At 41.8% G+C, this 17,560-nt stretch overlaps 1 long non-coding RNA gene across 1 annotated transcript; it reads right to left on the bottom strand.

Annotated features, from left to right (window-relative positions):
* Positions 1-1,563: 1,563 nt before the first annotated feature.
* Positions 1,564-14,677, bottom strand: LOC134338689 (uncharacterized). Its single transcript, XR_010016282.1, has 3 exons — positions 14,482-14,677; positions 9,201-9,373; positions 1,564-2,109 (listed from the first exon to the last, which is right to left on the bottom strand). It is a non-coding gene; the product is annotated as an uncharacterized LOC134338689 (long non-coding RNA).
* Between the last annotated feature and the right edge of the window lie 2,883 nt (positions 14,678-17,560).

Raw genomic sequence — 17,560 nt, 5'->3', positions numbered from 1 at the left:
TTATAATTGAACTATTGCCCCCCCCCCCCCCATTTGTATGAGAAAATCAATCATGCTGTGATCACTCTTTCCAAGAGGATCTCTAACTACAAGATTGCTAATTTTACTTATCTCATTGCACAGGACCAGATCCAAGATAGTATGTTCCCTCAAGCAACACACATCAAAGTTGCTGGTGAATGCAGTAAGCCAGGCAGCATCTCTAGGAAGAGGTACAGTCGACGTTTCGGGCCAAGACCCTTCGTCAGGACTAATATTCACCAGCAACTTTGATGTGTGTTGCTTGAATTTCCTGCATCTGCAGAATTCCTCGTGTTGTAGTATGTTCCCTTGTAGGTTCAGTAATATGCTGCTCAGGAAAGCCATCAAGGATGCATTGTATGAAGGCCTCCAGACGGTCTCGACCAACTTGATTCACCCAATCTATGTGCAAGTTAAAGTCCCCCACAATAACTGCTGTTCCATTCTTATATGTCTTAGATATTTCTGTTTATTGCCTGTGCAACTGTAATGTTACTATTCAGTGTCCTGCAGACAACTCCCAACAGATTTTTTTTCCTTTTACTATTCTTAATTTCTACCCAGAGATTCAACATTCTGCTTCTTAGATCTTATATTGTCTCACTATCGCCCTGATCTCATCCTTAGTTAAGAGTGCTACCCCCACCTCCCTTACCTTCCTGCCTATCCTTCTGTATTACCAGATATCCTTGTATATTTAATTCCCAATCCTCCCCACTCTGCAGCCATGTTTCGGTAATGGCCCTTTATCATACTCCTTTATACTGATTTGTGCCACAAGTTTACTGACCTTGTCTCGAATACCGCAGGCATTCAGATAAAGTGTTCTTGCACTCATTGTGCCTTTAAAATCTAGTAATCTTTGTTTCTTATGCACTTTTCTGTACTCCACCCTTTTCTCTTTTTTAACTTCTGCTTTTACTTCATCTTTATCCATAACTTTCTCTTTTACTTTATCCATCCGTCTCCAATCTGTTGAACCTACCCCCCTGCTATTTAGTTTAAAGCCCTATCCACATCCCTAGTTATGCGATTTGCCAGGATCCAGGTCCCATCATGGTTCAGGTGGAGGGAGCCCATCCCAATGGAACAGCTCCCTCCTTCCCCAATACTGGTGCCAGTTTCCCATGAATTCAAACCCACTTCTCCCATGCTCATCCTTGAGCCACGCATTTAACACTCTAATCTTCTTAATCCTGGCAAATTTGCATGTGGCTCAGGTAGGAATCCAGAGATTACCACCTTTTTGGTTCTGCTTTTTAATTTAGTTCCTAGCTGCTCAAATTCCCTCAGCAGAACTTCTTTCCCTATTCTACCTATGTCGTTGATACCCACATGGATCACGACAACTGGATATTTTCCCTCCCACTGCAAATTCCTCTGCAGATCAGATGAGATGTCCTGAACCAGGGCACCAGGCAGGCAACACAGCCTTTGGGATTCTCTATCCCTGTGACAGAGAACTTTGTCTATTTCTCTGACTATACTATCCTCAATTAGCACTACATTTCTCTCCCCCTCCCCCTCCCCCCGAATGGCTCCCTGAACTATGGTGCCACAGTTAGATTAGATTAGATTATGAGGACACGCAGTCCTCTTTTATTGTCATTTAGTAATGCATGCATTAAGAAATGATACAATATTGCTCCGGTGTGATATCACAAAAACACAGGAAAGGCTGAAAAACTAACAAAAACCACATAATTATAACATATAGTTACAACAGTGCAACAATACCATAACTTGATGAAGAACAGGCCATGGCACAGTAAAAAAGTTCAAAGTCTCTCGAATGTCCCACATCTCACGCAGACGGGAGAAGGAAGGAAACTCTCCCTGCCATGTCCGACCACAGTCCGACTCTGTACTCAAAATTTTCCGATGATTCAGAGCACCATCTCTATCCGAACGATTCGACCGCAGCCTTGGTCGCCAGCAGCAGGCAAAGCCGGGGATTTTGGGGCCTTCCCTCCGGAGATTCTCAATCGCCCAGTAACAGCGGCAGCGAACCGGCATTTCAGAAATTTCTCCAGATGTTCCTCTGTGCTTTCACGTCTGTCTCCATCAAATCAGAATTGTCCACGGCCCCTATTTAACAGAAACAATATCATTTCACCAGAGAGCTGCGCGCGCTGCATCACGCCACCATCTTCTCCCGCTTTGCTCATCCTTCCTACAGCCCCCACTCTCACTCACACAGGGAGCAAGAATCTCAGACCAATTGAACAAGCACAAGGGTTGAGGCTCCTCCAGCACTGTCTCTTGAATCCCAATACCTGCCTCATTTGCTGTCACACCCTCTTGTCCACGACCACAGACCAAATCTGAGGCAGCTAATCTAATAGGTGTGCCTACCTCCTGAAACAAGAGTATCCAAGTAACTCTCCCTCTCCCTGATGTGCCACAGTGTTTGAAGCTCAGATTCCAGGTCATCAACTTTGAGCCTGAGTTCCTTGAGCAACCAGGAACCACAATGGGATCCACCAGCTCCCACATCATACAGCTGCAGCACATCACCTGATCCTGCATCTTCCTTCCTTTATTTAATTAGTTGTAGTTTGGTGACTTTTTATTCAACCACTGCAAGAGCTGTACCCGCTCTTCAACTGTGCCTCCTCACTGAAGCCTCTTGAGCCCAAGTCGGTAAACTCTGCTCTCTCTGCCAGTCAACTATACTGTGAAGTGACTTTTAATCCTGCCTTGTTTGGCCTACAACAACTTTGCCCCTATTCTAATTATCAGTTCGCTTTTTTGGAAAAACATGCTAAGTGCTCTCTTTTACCGCTAACGCTAGTGAACTGCTTATGCAAAGGAGAGAAAACTGGCCACCCTAAACAAGCAACACACATCAAAGTTGCTGGTAAACGCAGCAGGCCAGGCAGCATCTATTGGAAAAGTTTCAGTCGACGTTTCAGGCCGAGACGCTTCGTCAGGACTAACTGAAGGAAGAGATAGTAAGAGATTTGAAAGTGAGAGGGGAAGGGGTAGATCCAAAATGATAGGAGAAGACAGGAGGGGGAGGGATGGAGCCAAGAGTTGGACAGGTGATTGGCAAAGGAGATATGAGAGGATCATGGGACAGGAGATACGAGGAGAATGACGGGGGGGGGTGGGGGGGGAGAAACAGAAGATGGGCAAGGGGTATAGTCAGAGGGACAGAGGGAGAAAAAGGAGAGTGAGAGAAAGAATGTATGTATAAAAATAAATAACGGATGGGGTACTAGGGGGAGGTGGGACACTTCCCCTAATAGTCCTGACGAAGGGTCTGGGCCGGAAACGTCGACTGAAACTCTTCCAATAGATGCTGCCTGGCCTGCTGCGTTTACCAGCAACTTTGATGTGTGTTGCTTGAATTTCCAGCATCTGCAGAATTCCTGTTGTTACACCCTAAACAAGGGTTAGGCCGGAATAAAATTCCCTTGCGGCCCCTGTAAGGCAACCAAACACAGGTTATGTAAGCAGCCGCATCCAAAATTTGAAATAGAACAAATGAATGTTACAGGCCAACCAGCCAAACCTCTTTCTTACACTCACACTCTCCCAAACAGCGCGCACAGTCAGAGCAGAGTCTGCTACACTAGTACAAGCTCAACCTGGAAGGGTCTGTAAGATGGAGCCCTCCACCTCAGGGGTCTTCCGACACAAACATATATTCAGTGCATTCATTTTGTGTTAATTTTCCCCCATACTTCTTCTCGTTATACATTCCCAGACAACATTCTCACTGCATGTTCTTGGATTTCAGCTTTATCAATCTTATGGTATACTTTGTTCCATATACATTCCTCTTCATTTGTTTTTGCCCACTTTAACATGACTCCCTTTCTTATTCCTGCCTCACCCAGAGCTGATGTGACCTGCTCACATTTTTAAGTTTGTCAGAGTCTTTCCACTGCATATCCATTACAGGCATATGCCTTGCTTGATCCTGGTGAGTTAAAGTTAAAGCAATGCTTGAGAATGGTCTGCTGTAACTTCAGTGATATTAAAAACCTCAGAAGTAGAGGCAATATAAGCCATACTTGGACTGGCTCAAGCTTGGTCTGCCATTCAGTAAGATTTTGTATCTCAAATCTATTTCGCAAAGTTTGTGTATTGGCCTCACACCAAGCTCAGTACTATATGATTTTTTTTTAAAAAAGCATAGTATTACACGGTCCACTTTCTTTTCATTAAATGTAAGTTGTGAGTGATTGAAGGCCTAGTAGTGATTTGTGGAGAAACCCACTGGGAAGAGTTGCCAGCCTAAATACTTCCGAAAGTACTACTTTTCCCAAATTATTGTCTACATTAAAATATTCATTGCATTGTGTAAACCTTCATGAAACAATCATGTGTTGAACTTTAACAAATGACTTAATTTCAAAGGTCTCCATTCACTGGTTTCTTCTCATTTATGTTACAAGTTGCATCTTCAAAGGATCAAATTTACCAAACTTGTTCTTACATTCAAAAGGGCATGTCAGCACTAGTGTAATTTTCTAAGTGTACTTTTTAACATATTGTGAATAATTGTTAGGCTGACAGATATATGCATTCTCCATTTTCTCTTCGCCATATGTTAGCAATATGCCAGTAAGTGCAGAGAAAAATAAGGTTGTTTTTAAGTGACTTTAAAGGTAATAGAAAGTGAGATCTTGCTTCAGCTGAAAAAGCTAAAAGTTAATAAATCTCTAGGACTAGACAACATATATCCAAGGGTACTTAAAGAGGTTTGTGATTATATATACAAACCCTTAACAAATTTTTTTTCATAAGTCATTGAAGACTGATAAAATCCCTAAGGACTGGAAATGAGTTAACGTTGTCCCATTATACAAGAAGGGTGACTGCATTAACCCTGGTAACTAGATCAGTAACCTTAACGTGTATCGCAGGCAAGATAATGGAAACAATAAACAGTGTGATGGAAAAGCAGCTAATAAGAACAGGCATGTTAACAGAAAGCCAGCATAAGTTCAGAAAGATCATGTTTTAATAATATGCTGGAGTTCTATGAAGAGGCAGGTAAAATTTATGATAATAATAGAGCAGTTGATATAATTTACTTGGACTCCTAGGAGGCTTTTGACAAGATATCCCACGAGAGGTTAACAATGAAATTACAGGAGGTAGGTATTCAGGATAAGGTATGCGAATGGGTGCAGAATTGGCTCATAAACAGAAAACAACGAGTTGTGATGAGAGGATCATTTTCACACCCAGAAGATGTTAAAAGAGACATTCCACAGAGGATCAGTTTTGGAGCTGCTGCTGTTTTTAATTTACATTAATGATTTGGATAAGCACAACAAACAAGCCAGTAAGGTTTACAGATGACACAAAATTAGGGGGCAGGGCTGATAACATTCAGGCAGCAGGATCATTACAGTTAGGTCTAAACAAAATCCAGATGTGGGCAGATACATTGCAGGTAAAATTTAATGTAAGTAAATGTAAATGATTACATATAGGAAGTAGAAGTATTAGATAGAAATATACAGTGGGGGCCTTGAGTCAAAAAAGTGCACTGTATGAGAAGAATTTGGGCATTCTGGAAGACTCGTCATTATCAACACCTAGACGATGCACAGATGTGGTTTGGAAAGCTAATAGAATGTTGGGCTATATAATGCCCTCAGTGGAGTTCAAGTTTCGAGACTTTCTTCTTAAGCTGTATAGTGCACTTGTGAAGCCACACCTTGTATACTGTGTATAATTTTGGTCTCCATATTGTGTGAGGGATGTGAAGGCACTGGAGAAAGTTCAGCGATGGGTGACTAGACTCATTCCAGGTCTGCAGGTATGAGCTATGAAGAAAGATTGAAAGAATTAAAGCTTTTTACCCTAAGTAGATATAGAATGAGAGGAGACATGATAGAGGTGTTCAAATCATTAAGGGTATAATTAAGGTGGATGCCAGCTGCTACTTCAAAATTAATCCATTTTCAAAGACACAGGCCCATAGGTGGAGACTGGTTAAAGGGAGATTTCAGACTAGCATCAGGAAGCAATCCTTTACACAGCGAGTTGTGGACACAGGGAACAACTACCTCATTGTATAGTTGAGAGTAGTACCTTGCAGACTTTCAAATCTAAACTCAATAGTTATTTCAACGCACTGTGAATAGGAGTTTGGCAAGGTTTGTTGGGCTGAATGGCCCGTTCTTGTCAAAAACTTTCTAATATTCTACTGTCAGCACTATTGTGATTTTCTAAGAGTACTTTTTAACATATCGTGAACAATTGTTAGGCTGACATATATGCATTCTCCTTTTGCTCTCCATCTCTTAACGCGTTACATTGCTAGCTTCCAAAATTGGGATTGTCCTGGAATAGACTGAAATTTGCATCCATTCACCCTAGAGTCACCTCTCTGTGGTACGTGTGTGTGTGTTTTGGGGGGTGGGGGGGGTGGTGTTATTAGGTCTAGGGAACGATTCTGTTTCCACTGCCCTAAATTTTTCTGTTGCTTTTTCTTCTATTACTCCTTTTAAGTGCCCCACAATCATTAAACTATTCGGTTCACTCTGTTACACTTGCATTTATTTTAGCTGCAAGGGTATTTAGTACAAGACCAAAATGATAAAAAGATAGTCTACTAAAATGGCTGGCACCAGAATCGAAAACCGAATGACAATCTTGGAGAGAACACTACAATGAAGTAATTGCAATATTTTTGAAAAGAAAGCCACCAGCAATGAATTACATTCTGATTTTGCCTTATCAAGTGTTGCAAAACAGAATCTTTTGATTCGTAATCCCATGTGAACTCTGTGTTCTAAAAAATATTAAAATTCCTGGGTTGCACTGACTTCTTTCATTAAATAAAGTGCGGCAACTAAATGAACCAGTGCATCAATAGTCCAAAGAATTGCGGAATAATAATACAAATGTGAAAGATTTTGAAGTTCTTAAAGTTTTTCAAGTAAGCAACAAAAGCAATTTATAAGGGAAAGTCGGAACTGGTGCAGGAATGACATTCTTTACAGTGGTGAGAAATTGCATTGATTATTAAGTAAATTACATTTTTCTGAGTTTCTTGTTATAGCTAAATATTAATCTTGTGTTTTTTTAGTTTGATTCTTAATTGTTTAGAATGTTTTTGACAATGTGATTTTAACTGTTACAGTTTTGGATTACCGTGGATCTTCACATTCTCTTGCACCTGAAAGTATTCTGTGGCACGGTTCCTCCAATGAAGGTATTCTACTAGTATGCAGAGCTTCGTCATCGCAGTTCGAGTGAATACAAGGTGTTGGAGACAGATCAACAAAATGTGTTTACTGAAGCACAATTTTCAAGTGTGGATAACTTTCTGTTTGTTGGAAAATTTAGCCCCTTGTGATCTGTGGAGGCAGTGAATGCAGGGATCTATGACGTAGACTGTGCTGAGATAGACTGCATTATATTTGACATTAACTTCAGAGTGTCTAAAAAATAACATTTTTCCACTCCTTCAGAGCCTTGAGGACCAAAAGGTGATATGTAAATTTTCAATTAAACAACCACTAATTTAATAAACTTTATTTTTCATAAGATCTCCTGAATGTTTAAGTATGAGGAGTTTAAACGTTCAGTCAACTGAGGAAAAATAGCTCTGAGGCACAGAGCACGACAGCACAGAAATGGGCCCTTTGACCCTTCTAGTCCAGGCTGAACTGTTATTCAGCTGAGTCCCATCGACCTGCGCCTGGACTGTCGCCCTCCATACCTCTCCCATCCAAATTTCACTTAAATGTTGCATCAAACCCACATCTACCACTTCCACTGGCAGCTCGTACCACACCTTCACCACCCTCTGAGTGAAGGAGCTCCCCTTAAGTACTTCATCTTTCACCCTTAACCTGTGACGTCTAGTTACAGAGTCACCACAGCACAGAAGCAGGCTCTTAGGCCCATCTAGTTCATGCCAAATTGTTATTCTGCCTCGTCCCATAGTTCTGGTCTCACCTAATCTCAGTGGAGAAGCCTGCTTGCATTAACACTAACTATACACTTCACAATGCTGTGTCCCTCTATCAAATCTCCTCTCATTCTCCTAAACTGCAGGAATAAAGTCCAAATCTATTCAGCCTTTCCCTATAACCTAGGTTCTCAAGTCCTGGCAACATCCTTGTAAATTTTCTCTGTACTCTTTCCTGTTGTTAGGTGACCAGAACTCCACACAGTAATCCAAATTTGGTCTCACCAAAGTTTTACATAACTTCAATGTACCTTCATACTCAGTACAGTATCACCAACATCTTATAAAGGGGAGGAAGGGAACATCGACTCAGACAATGAGAGGCCTGCGTCGGGCATTTTCATGCCTTACAAGGCGCAGATTTGAAGTCTGTGTGGGGCGCCACTCCTTGCACAGACACTAGAGCAATGTGTGGTTAAGTGCCTTGCTCAAGGACACAAACACGCTGCCACAGCTGAGGCTCGAACTAGCAACCTTCATATCATCAGACGAATGCCTTAACCACTTGGCCATTTGCCCAACACAAAACTGCAACATAACATGGCCCAAGACAACACCGGTCACTTGAAGAGCATCCATCTAGCACTCCCTCCCTCCAGCGCTGGCACACAGTCTATGTAATGCACTGCAGTTACTTGCCCGAGCTGCTCCGCCAGTCCCTCCCAAACCCACCACCAGGGCATCAGGTGAATGTGAACACCGCCACCAGCAGGCTCCACCTCCAAGTTTGGTGCCATCCAGGGTTGGAAACACAGCACCTGTCCTTAATTGGGCGTAAAACTTGGTAGTCTCTCCCCTATAGCACCAGCGATCACTGTCACCAGAAGGCCAGCCACCTTCTCTCCCATCAACCCACCTTAGGAATGGATAGTATCCAAGCACCAACTCTCCACTGATAGGCCCCAGTGTAAACAGATGTACAAAGAGCTCACTCTCCACCAGAAAGGAAAACAAGGCAAAAGGAGAAAGATAACAAGGAGGTGATAACGAGGACAATGGAAAACACCTCAAATTTGCTGTCTATTTTTGTAAAATATAATAGTTTCGGTTAATCAGATGTAACTTGTGAAAAATAATTAGCAGGACATGAGAAATAAGATGACTTTGAAATGCTGCTCTGGTTAATATAAACCATTTTGAATATTGTTTGTACAACCTTTTGAAGTCAAGTTATCCCCTTGATTATCTGTCAAAGTCATTCTTGATAAAGTAATCAATAATTTTTGTTGGTTACCTCAAGAGATGGTTCAGATGCATTAATAACAGTTCACTTTTGAAAGTGGTTCTTCACATAACTTTCATTGCTAGGCCTTGTATTCCGTGCTCTACATTCAGGTGAAGACTCATTGAAGTAGCGTTCTTTAATAAAGTTCTTAGGATTTTCATTCATTGCTATTTCATTATTCACTGTTGAGAGACAATTATTTCAAAAAATGAAATGTTTTATTCTAATACAAACATACAAATTAGGAGGAGCAGGACGTGTTTCCATTGAACCTGCACTACAAGTTTAATGAAACCATGGCCAATCTGACTGTAACCTCAATTTCACATTCCCTGTCTACCCAATAACCTGGAACTGCCTTGCTTAAGAAGACACCTATCAGCCTATACCTTAAAAATATTCAAGAATATTCTGGGTTCAGGTGGCGCTACTGAGTGTGTGCAACAGCTCACCGGTAGTTCGGAGCCAAGCGTCAGGCTGTTTTCACTCGCTCTCCCACAATGTTCATTCCTCTCTCCGGCAGCTATTGTCTCTGCGAGGTTCACAGTGTTTTTACCTTGTGAATATGATGACTTGAGATTGAGGCTTGGGCCCACTCCAGCTGCTCCAGGGAGCGAATCTAAGGACCCAGCCTGGTTCAGAATGGTGTTGTTTGTTCCTATTGTTTGCATGCCGTGTGTGTGTGTGTTTCTTTTTCCCCCTTTCTCATTTTTTTTTAAAATTGGGTTCTTCGGGTTTCTTGCTTTGTGACTGGCTGTAAGCAAACGTAGCTCAAGGTGTTTAATTCATTCATTCTTTGATAATAAAAGTACTTTGAACTTTGAATCCTGCATTCACTTCCTTTGGAAGAAATTCCAAAGACCCTTAAAACAAATGACTACACCTACATATTAAATGGGTGTCCCCAGGTTCTAAATCTTTTCCACATACTCCCACCCTATCAACATACTATGTCTAGTCCCCTTTGTGTCTGAATTATACCCTATGTAGCTTTGTCTCTTTGTACTTTATACCTTATTGTCGCCAAAACAATTGATACTAGAAGGTACAATTATCACAGCGATATTCGATTCTGCGCTTCCCACTCCCTGGATTACAAATATTAAATATTAAAAATAGTAAAAATTAGACTCTCTAAAAATTAAACTCTCTAACCTTTCTTAATAAAACAACACTTATTCCAGGTAGTAATCCAATAAACCTTTTCAGAACAGATTCCAGTACATTTACATTGTTCCTTGAACACGAAAAGAAGTAGATGATTCCAATGCTTTACATAACTGAGGTACAAACCTCTCTTTGGGCCAAATGGTGATATCCTGTGTCTATAAATTTAAAATCAAATGCCTCTGCAGCATGCACCATTTCCTTTATCCTTTGATATTTTGGAAGACTGCATCTCTTGCAAGTTTTAAGATCCTGGGATGAAATCCATCAGAATCCTGGAACGTATCTGTAGTTTACCAACAGTTTGCCCAGTACCACTTGGTGACTGTGATTTTACTAAGTTGCTTTCTACTGTTCATTTTCTGATTTACATCCATTTGTGGGATATTAATTCTATCCTCTCTATGGCGAAGGCTAATACAAAAGTACCTTTTTAATTCATTTAACTTTTTCCAGTTATTAATTCCCCACACGTTTTTTAACAGCAACACTCATTTCGTTATTTTTTCCCACGTTCTGAAGAAGCACTTGCTGATTTTGCATTTCTAGCTAGCTATTTTTTCTGGATTGATTTTTGTTCCGTCTGTTTTTTTATTTGTTATATTTTGCTCATTTTTTGGATCTGCCTTACTTTTTTTTTTAAGTTTGACACTATCATTACCTTTTAGTAAACCACAAATGGTGGGTTAACCTGCAAATTATTTTCATTGGAACATATTCCCTCTTGTATTCTGAAAGATCCAGGTAAATGGAGTTGGACTCTGACCAATCACTGAGGAGCAGCAGGAGAAGACAGCTACCTTTTCATTTAGGTTCACATTCAAGATTAAAAAGGCAGCACTTTGCAGCAGTTTGACCTCTATGCAGAACATGACCCCTCTACAACCACTCTTTGCCTTATGTGGGCAAGCCAGTTATTGTCCTCTTGGATCCTATGCCTCCTTACTTTCTCAATAAGCCTTGCATGGGGTACCTTGTCAAATGCCTTGCTGAAATCCATATACACTACATCTACTGCTCTACCTTCATCAATGTGTTTAGTCACATCCTCAAAATATTCAATCAGGCTCGTGAGGCATGACCTGCTTTTGACAAAGCCATGCTGACTAATCCTAATCATATTATGCCTCTCCAAATGTTCATAAATCCTGCCTCTCAGGATCTTCTCCATCAGCTTACCCACCACTGAAGTAAGACTCACTGGTCTATAATTTCCTGGGCTATCTCTACTCCCTTTCTTGAATAAGGGAAAAACATCTGCAACCCTCAATCCTCCAGAACCTCTCCTGTCCTCATTGATGATGCAAAGATCAATACCAGAGTCTCCTCCCTCGTCTCCCACAGTAGCCTGCGGTACATCTCGTCCAGTCCCAGTGAATTATCCAACTTGATGCTTTCCAAAAGCTCCAGCACATCCTTTTCCTTAATATCTACATGCTGAAGCTTTTCAGTCCGCTGTCAGTCATCTCTACAATCGCCAAGATCCTTTTCCGTAGTGAATACTGAAGCAAGATATTCATTAAGTACCTCTGCTATCTCCTCCGGTTCCATACACACTTTTCCACTGTCACACTTGATTGGTCCTATTCTCTCATGTCTTATCCTCTAGTTCTTCACTTACTTGTTGAATTTACATCTTTCAAGGGTTTGAGAATCTGTTTACTGACATTGGTGAATGGCTGAATTGCCCAGATACTCTTCTAACCTCGCACAAAAAAGATGAGAGCTGATGCTACTCATTGCCTGGGCTTGAAAACCATTGGAAGGGAAAGCTGGAACAGCTAACCTGTAAACAACAGGAATTCTGCAGATGCTGGAAATTCAAGCAACATACATCAAAGTTGCTGGTGAACGCAGCAGGCCAGGCAGCATCTATAGGAAGAGGCGCAGTCGACGTTTCAGGCCGAGACCCTTCGTCAGGACCTAACCTGTGTTTTTTTTTTGCCTACCACCCATGTGTTTATGAAGTTTAACTTTGAAAATAAGCATGTCTTACAAGCATAATTTGTTACCTCACTGAAAATTACATGAAGGACAAAATGCGCAAAATTAAAAACAGCTTGCAAGGTATGTGTAATGCTGATCTGGGAATAATAACCTGTAATAATGCTGTGTTGGTAGTATAGTCATTGCACTGTGATTCAAAGATATGTTTTGTACACAGTGTAGCTAAATTAACTACCGCTCCATTACCAAATTTCACTTTTAACAATCATTGTTAGTGGCTGTGAGGCTGGTAATGTGGCGGTGAAAATTACTGCAGGGTGGGGGAGCCATCATATTCCTCATCATTGCAAATCTCTCTGCAACAGAGTTAGTCAGTTTTTCAATGTTCGTCGTCAGCCGGGTTATACTGTCCTGTCGGTTGCCTCCATACACTCCAATATTTGTTTTTTTAGTTTTAAGTCCTCCGGCGCGACAGCCAACAGCTGTCCGTCGTTTGGCAATTTCTTTTTAAGTTTTTCTAGTCTGTAACTAGACAGACACGCACCAAGTATAGTGTTTCCTCGTCACTTCTTTCTGTAGATGTGTCCTGCGCATGCCCAGTAGGAAGAGATTCACCCAAATACCAGTCCGTGTTAATACCATTTCTCACCTATCTCAGATTCCATTTGCTCTCTCTATCCTCTCTTTTTCTGAATTTTCACATTTCTGTCCACAGGCCATTAACTTTTTTTTCCTCTCTCTACAATTGCTCAGAGTTCAAAGTTCAAAGAAAATTTATTATCAAAGTACATATACTCTATGTCACCATACACTACCTTGACATTTATTCTCTTGCAGGCATTCACAGTAGAACAGAGAATTTTCATTCTGAACAGAATACACCAGAGTGTTTCCAGTATTTTGTTTTTTCCATTATGGATTTTCAGCATCTGTGGATTTGTTTTTCAATATCATATTCCCTGTTTTTTTTTGTTTTTAAGTCATTCTTTTTATTTAATGATTAGAAAAGCTGACCATTTATCTTGCTGCAGTCTCTCCCAGAGCTGCTCCACGACTAAATGCTGGAAAGTGCAAGTAGACTGGAAGGACAACTGAGGCCCAATGTTTACCATGATGTTTGCCAACAAAACACGTTCAAAGTATGGAACCATATCATCAGACTAATAGATCCCTAAGCCGAAGAAGAGAAATGAGTAGAGTGCCAGCCTGCACCATTTTAGTATTTTCTGAGGAACACATATATTCTGTATCCTCTTGCAGGGGAAAATTATCCTCAAGGACCAAGGACAATGAGAAGGTAATCAACAGCACCTCTTTCACCTCAGACTGTTGAAGTAGTTTGGTGTGGGCCCTCAAATCCCAAGAACTTCCTATAGGGGCACAATTGAGAGCATCCTGACTGGCTGCATCACTGCCTGGTGTGGGAACTGTACTTCCCTCAATCGCAGGACTCTGCAGAGAGTGGTGCGGACAGCCCAGCGCAGCTGTAGATGTGAACTTACCACTATTCAGGACACTTACAGTGACAGGTGTGTAAAAAGGGGCCGAAGGATCATTGGGGACTCGAGTCACCCCAAGCACAAACTGTTTTAGTTGCTACCATCCAGGAAACAGTACCGCAGCATAAAAGCCAGGACCAGCAGCCTCTGGGACAGCTTCTCCCACCAGGCCATCAGACTGATAAACTCATGCTGACATAACTGTATTTCTATGTTATATTGACTGTCTTGTTGTACAAACTACTTATTATAAATTACTGTAAATGGCACATTGCACATTTAGATGGAGACGTAACGTAAAGATTTTTACTCATGTACATGAAGGATGTAAGTAATAAAGTCATTTCAACTCAATTCAAAACTGTTTTGTGTTTAGATCCAAACTAAACAAACTATTTATTGCAATGTTTGTTTTGGTTGGTAATGTTTTATTATTATTGTACCAAGGCACCGTGAAAAACTTGTTTTTCAATCGGTTGGAGTTATGCAGATCTCCAACCTCAAATGTTAACAGTTCTTAGAATTTCATTTTGAAGATTATTTTCACATTTTATATCTATTTTAACAGCTAATTATTCTATCTGATACTAAAATTTGAGATTGAAATCTTGTCCTTCTCCCCTTACTTTCTTATGTGTTAAATAAGAGTTTAAAAATTCTGCATTCCTTCCACGTACCTTTCTTCAATTCCAGTCTGAAGTAGGCAAGTAGCAGCAACAACAGCAGGGTGACTGGTGTGAATATTCCAAATATAAGAAACCACAGAGGGAGGGCTTGAAAAACTTCCACCATCGATGAGTATCTGTACACCATGATAGAACTTGTAGTATCAGTTGTAGTCCCTGAATGTCTTGTTTAACTGGATCCAAAGTGCATTGTTTGGACTTTGTTGCATTCTTTGTTCTGTTTGAGTAAGCTTGTGATTTAAGCAGATTTATAACCTTTGCCCAAGTTCTATCTCACTGATTATATCAACAAGATATCTTTTTTGTTTTTATTGACATTCTTGCTATGAGTGCTGAGTCAATTTTAGTTTTTTTTTCTTTTATGGGTAGATTGCATTTTACTCAGATTCAGATTAATTTGTCACATGTATCGAAATATACAGTGAAGAGCATCATTTACATTAACAGCCAACACTACCCTCAAATATACTGGGACAACCTGCTGGTGTCGTCACACATTCTAGCACCAACAGAGCAGGACCACGGTCTTCAGCAGAGCAACACAAGCAAAAACAACAGCCAGACAATCCCCTTTCCCACTCAAACACACACAGACCGCAAGCCATGCTGTCTCAGGGTCTGCATTCTCCATTCCCTGGACCAGAAGCACAGACATCAGGCCTCCAACTTCTGGAAACACCAACCCAGGGACTTCAACCTTCAGGCTTCGACCTTCAAGCTTTGACCTCCAGACGCGCCAACTTTGGTTTTCATCTTTGGGGCTTCACCTCTGGAATCGACCCCAGTGCTGATTGTAGGAATTTCAGCTACGGGCCTTGACTTCCATAATTGCATACTCTGGCCCAGGACTTGCCAACCTAGGGGATCATCAGTCTTTGTGCTTCCGGCCCACTCAGTCCTCCAACCACAGGACTTTACAACCTGAGGGGTCAATAGCCCTCAGCCTGCCAACCATTGTCCTTGACCACAGGGATCATTGAATTTCATTATGGAACTGAATCCCAGGAATCGCTGGCAGACCATGAAGCGAATACTGTCTCTGCCTGGACTCTTCGTTTACTGCCCCAGACCTCTAATTCATCTCAGTCCTGCTCCTAAACTCTTCTGGGGGAGGTATCACCTGTACAAAAGGGACCTGAATCCGAGAGGGACCAATATTCTCGAGGCAGGTTTGTTAGAGCCATTGGGAGGGTTTAAACTAAATTTACAGGGGGTTGGGAACCCGAGTGAAGGAACTCAGGATAGAACACATGATAACAAAACAAAGGCAGCATGCAGTCAGACTGTCAGGAAGGGGCAGGCAGATGACAGGACAAAATTGCAGCCAACAGGGTGAGTATCGGTGCATTAGGGATGCAGAATCAAAAAGGGTAGCAAATATAGCACTCACAGTGTTATATCTCATTGCACAGAGTATAAGGCATAAGCTGAATGGTCTTGTTCAACTTTTACAGATTTTCAGAGGTTTCAAAGGTACATTTAATGTCAGAGTAATGTATACAATATACATCTTGAAATGCTTTTTCTTCGCAGCCATCCACGAAAACAAGAGTAGCCACAAAGAATGAATGAAAGTTAAATGTTAGAACCCCAAAGTATCCCCCCCCCAGCTCCCCTCCCTCCCGTGCATAAGCGGCAGCAAGCAACGATCCCCCCCCGCCCCCCCCAGCAAAAAAAAAGCATCGGCATCTGTCACAGAGCACGCAAGAGTGCAGCAAAGCAACAGCAAAGACACCAACTTGCAGTACCCCAAAGACTACTCGTTCACCCAGTAATTTGACATACCACAGGCTCTCTCTCCCTGAAAAGGGAGAAAGAGGTTTCTCTATTTCACAGGGAGAGGGGAGACATAACAAACAACTCACTGGTTTACGATGTTAAAAGTCCATTGCGTCGCTTTTTTTCCAAACTCTGTGCCCAAAGATCTTGGGTCTTTGGGCACACAGCCAGAGATCTTCCATCTACAATGACACACCCGATCTCCTGCAGAGGCAGCAACCTCCAATCCCCCGTCTCCAGAGCCACAAAATCTCAGTCATCCGAAGGCGAACAAAGCTCTTAGGCCGAGCCCTTGGCGTGCCGAACAACAGCCGTTCCTGAAACCCTGAGAGCAGGTCCCATTCCCACAAAGAACCATAGTCAGTGTGACAAACCCTGAAAGGGAAAAATAGAGATATTGAAGATAGAAATAGAGTTGTTTCCAAAGATGCAAGCTAAGGAGTTGCCGTTAGGCGCCGTTAGTCCTCCTAAGCTTCTCGGATATGATGTTGTGGCCATCACTAAATCATGGCTGAAGGATAGTTGGAGTTGGGAGCTGAATATCCAGAGTTACTCATTGTATCAAAGGAATAGGAAGGTAGCTAGATGGTGTGGTGTGGCTCTGCTGGTAAAGAATGGCATTCAATCATTAGAAAGATGTGACATAGGAACGGAAGATGATGAATCCTTGTGGGTTGAGTTAAGAAACAGCAAGGGTAAAAGGACTCTGATGGCAGTTATATACAGGCCTCCCAACAGTAGCTGAGATACGGACAACAGATTGCAGTGAGAAATAGAAAAGGCATATCAAAGGGGCAATGCTATGAAAGCCATGGGAGATTTTAACATGCAGATCGATTGGGAAAATTAGGTTGGTAATAGATCTTAAGAGAGTGAATTTGTTGAATGTCTATGAGATGGCTCTTTAGAGCAGTTTGTCATTGAGCCTTCTAGGGCAGTGGTCCCCAACCACCGGGCCGCGAGCCTGTGCCATCGGGCTGTGTGGAAGCAATATGATTTGGCGATATGAAACGATATGAGTCAGCTGCACCTTTTCTCATTCCGTCACGCACTGTTGAACTTGAACACCAACCCCCACCCATCTGCGTCGGCCAGTCTGCAAGAATATCGTCAATACTAAACCGGTCCGCAGTGCGCAAAAGGTCAGGGACCACTGTTCTAGGGGATCAGTTATACTGGATTAAGTATTATGTAATGAACCGGAGGAAATCCGGGAGCATAAGGTAAAGGACCCCTTCGGAGACAGTGATCACAATATGATTAAGTTCAACTTGAAATTTGTTAGGAGAAA

This window comes from Mobula hypostoma, chromosome 2 (genome assembly GCF_963921235.1).
Source record: "Mobula hypostoma chromosome 2, sMobHyp1.1, whole genome shotgun sequence".
NCBI classification, from domain to species: Eukaryota; Metazoa; Chordata; class Chondrichthyes; order Myliobatiformes; family Myliobatidae; genus Mobula; species Mobula hypostoma.
This window is presented reverse-complemented; position numbering and strand designations above follow the sequence as displayed.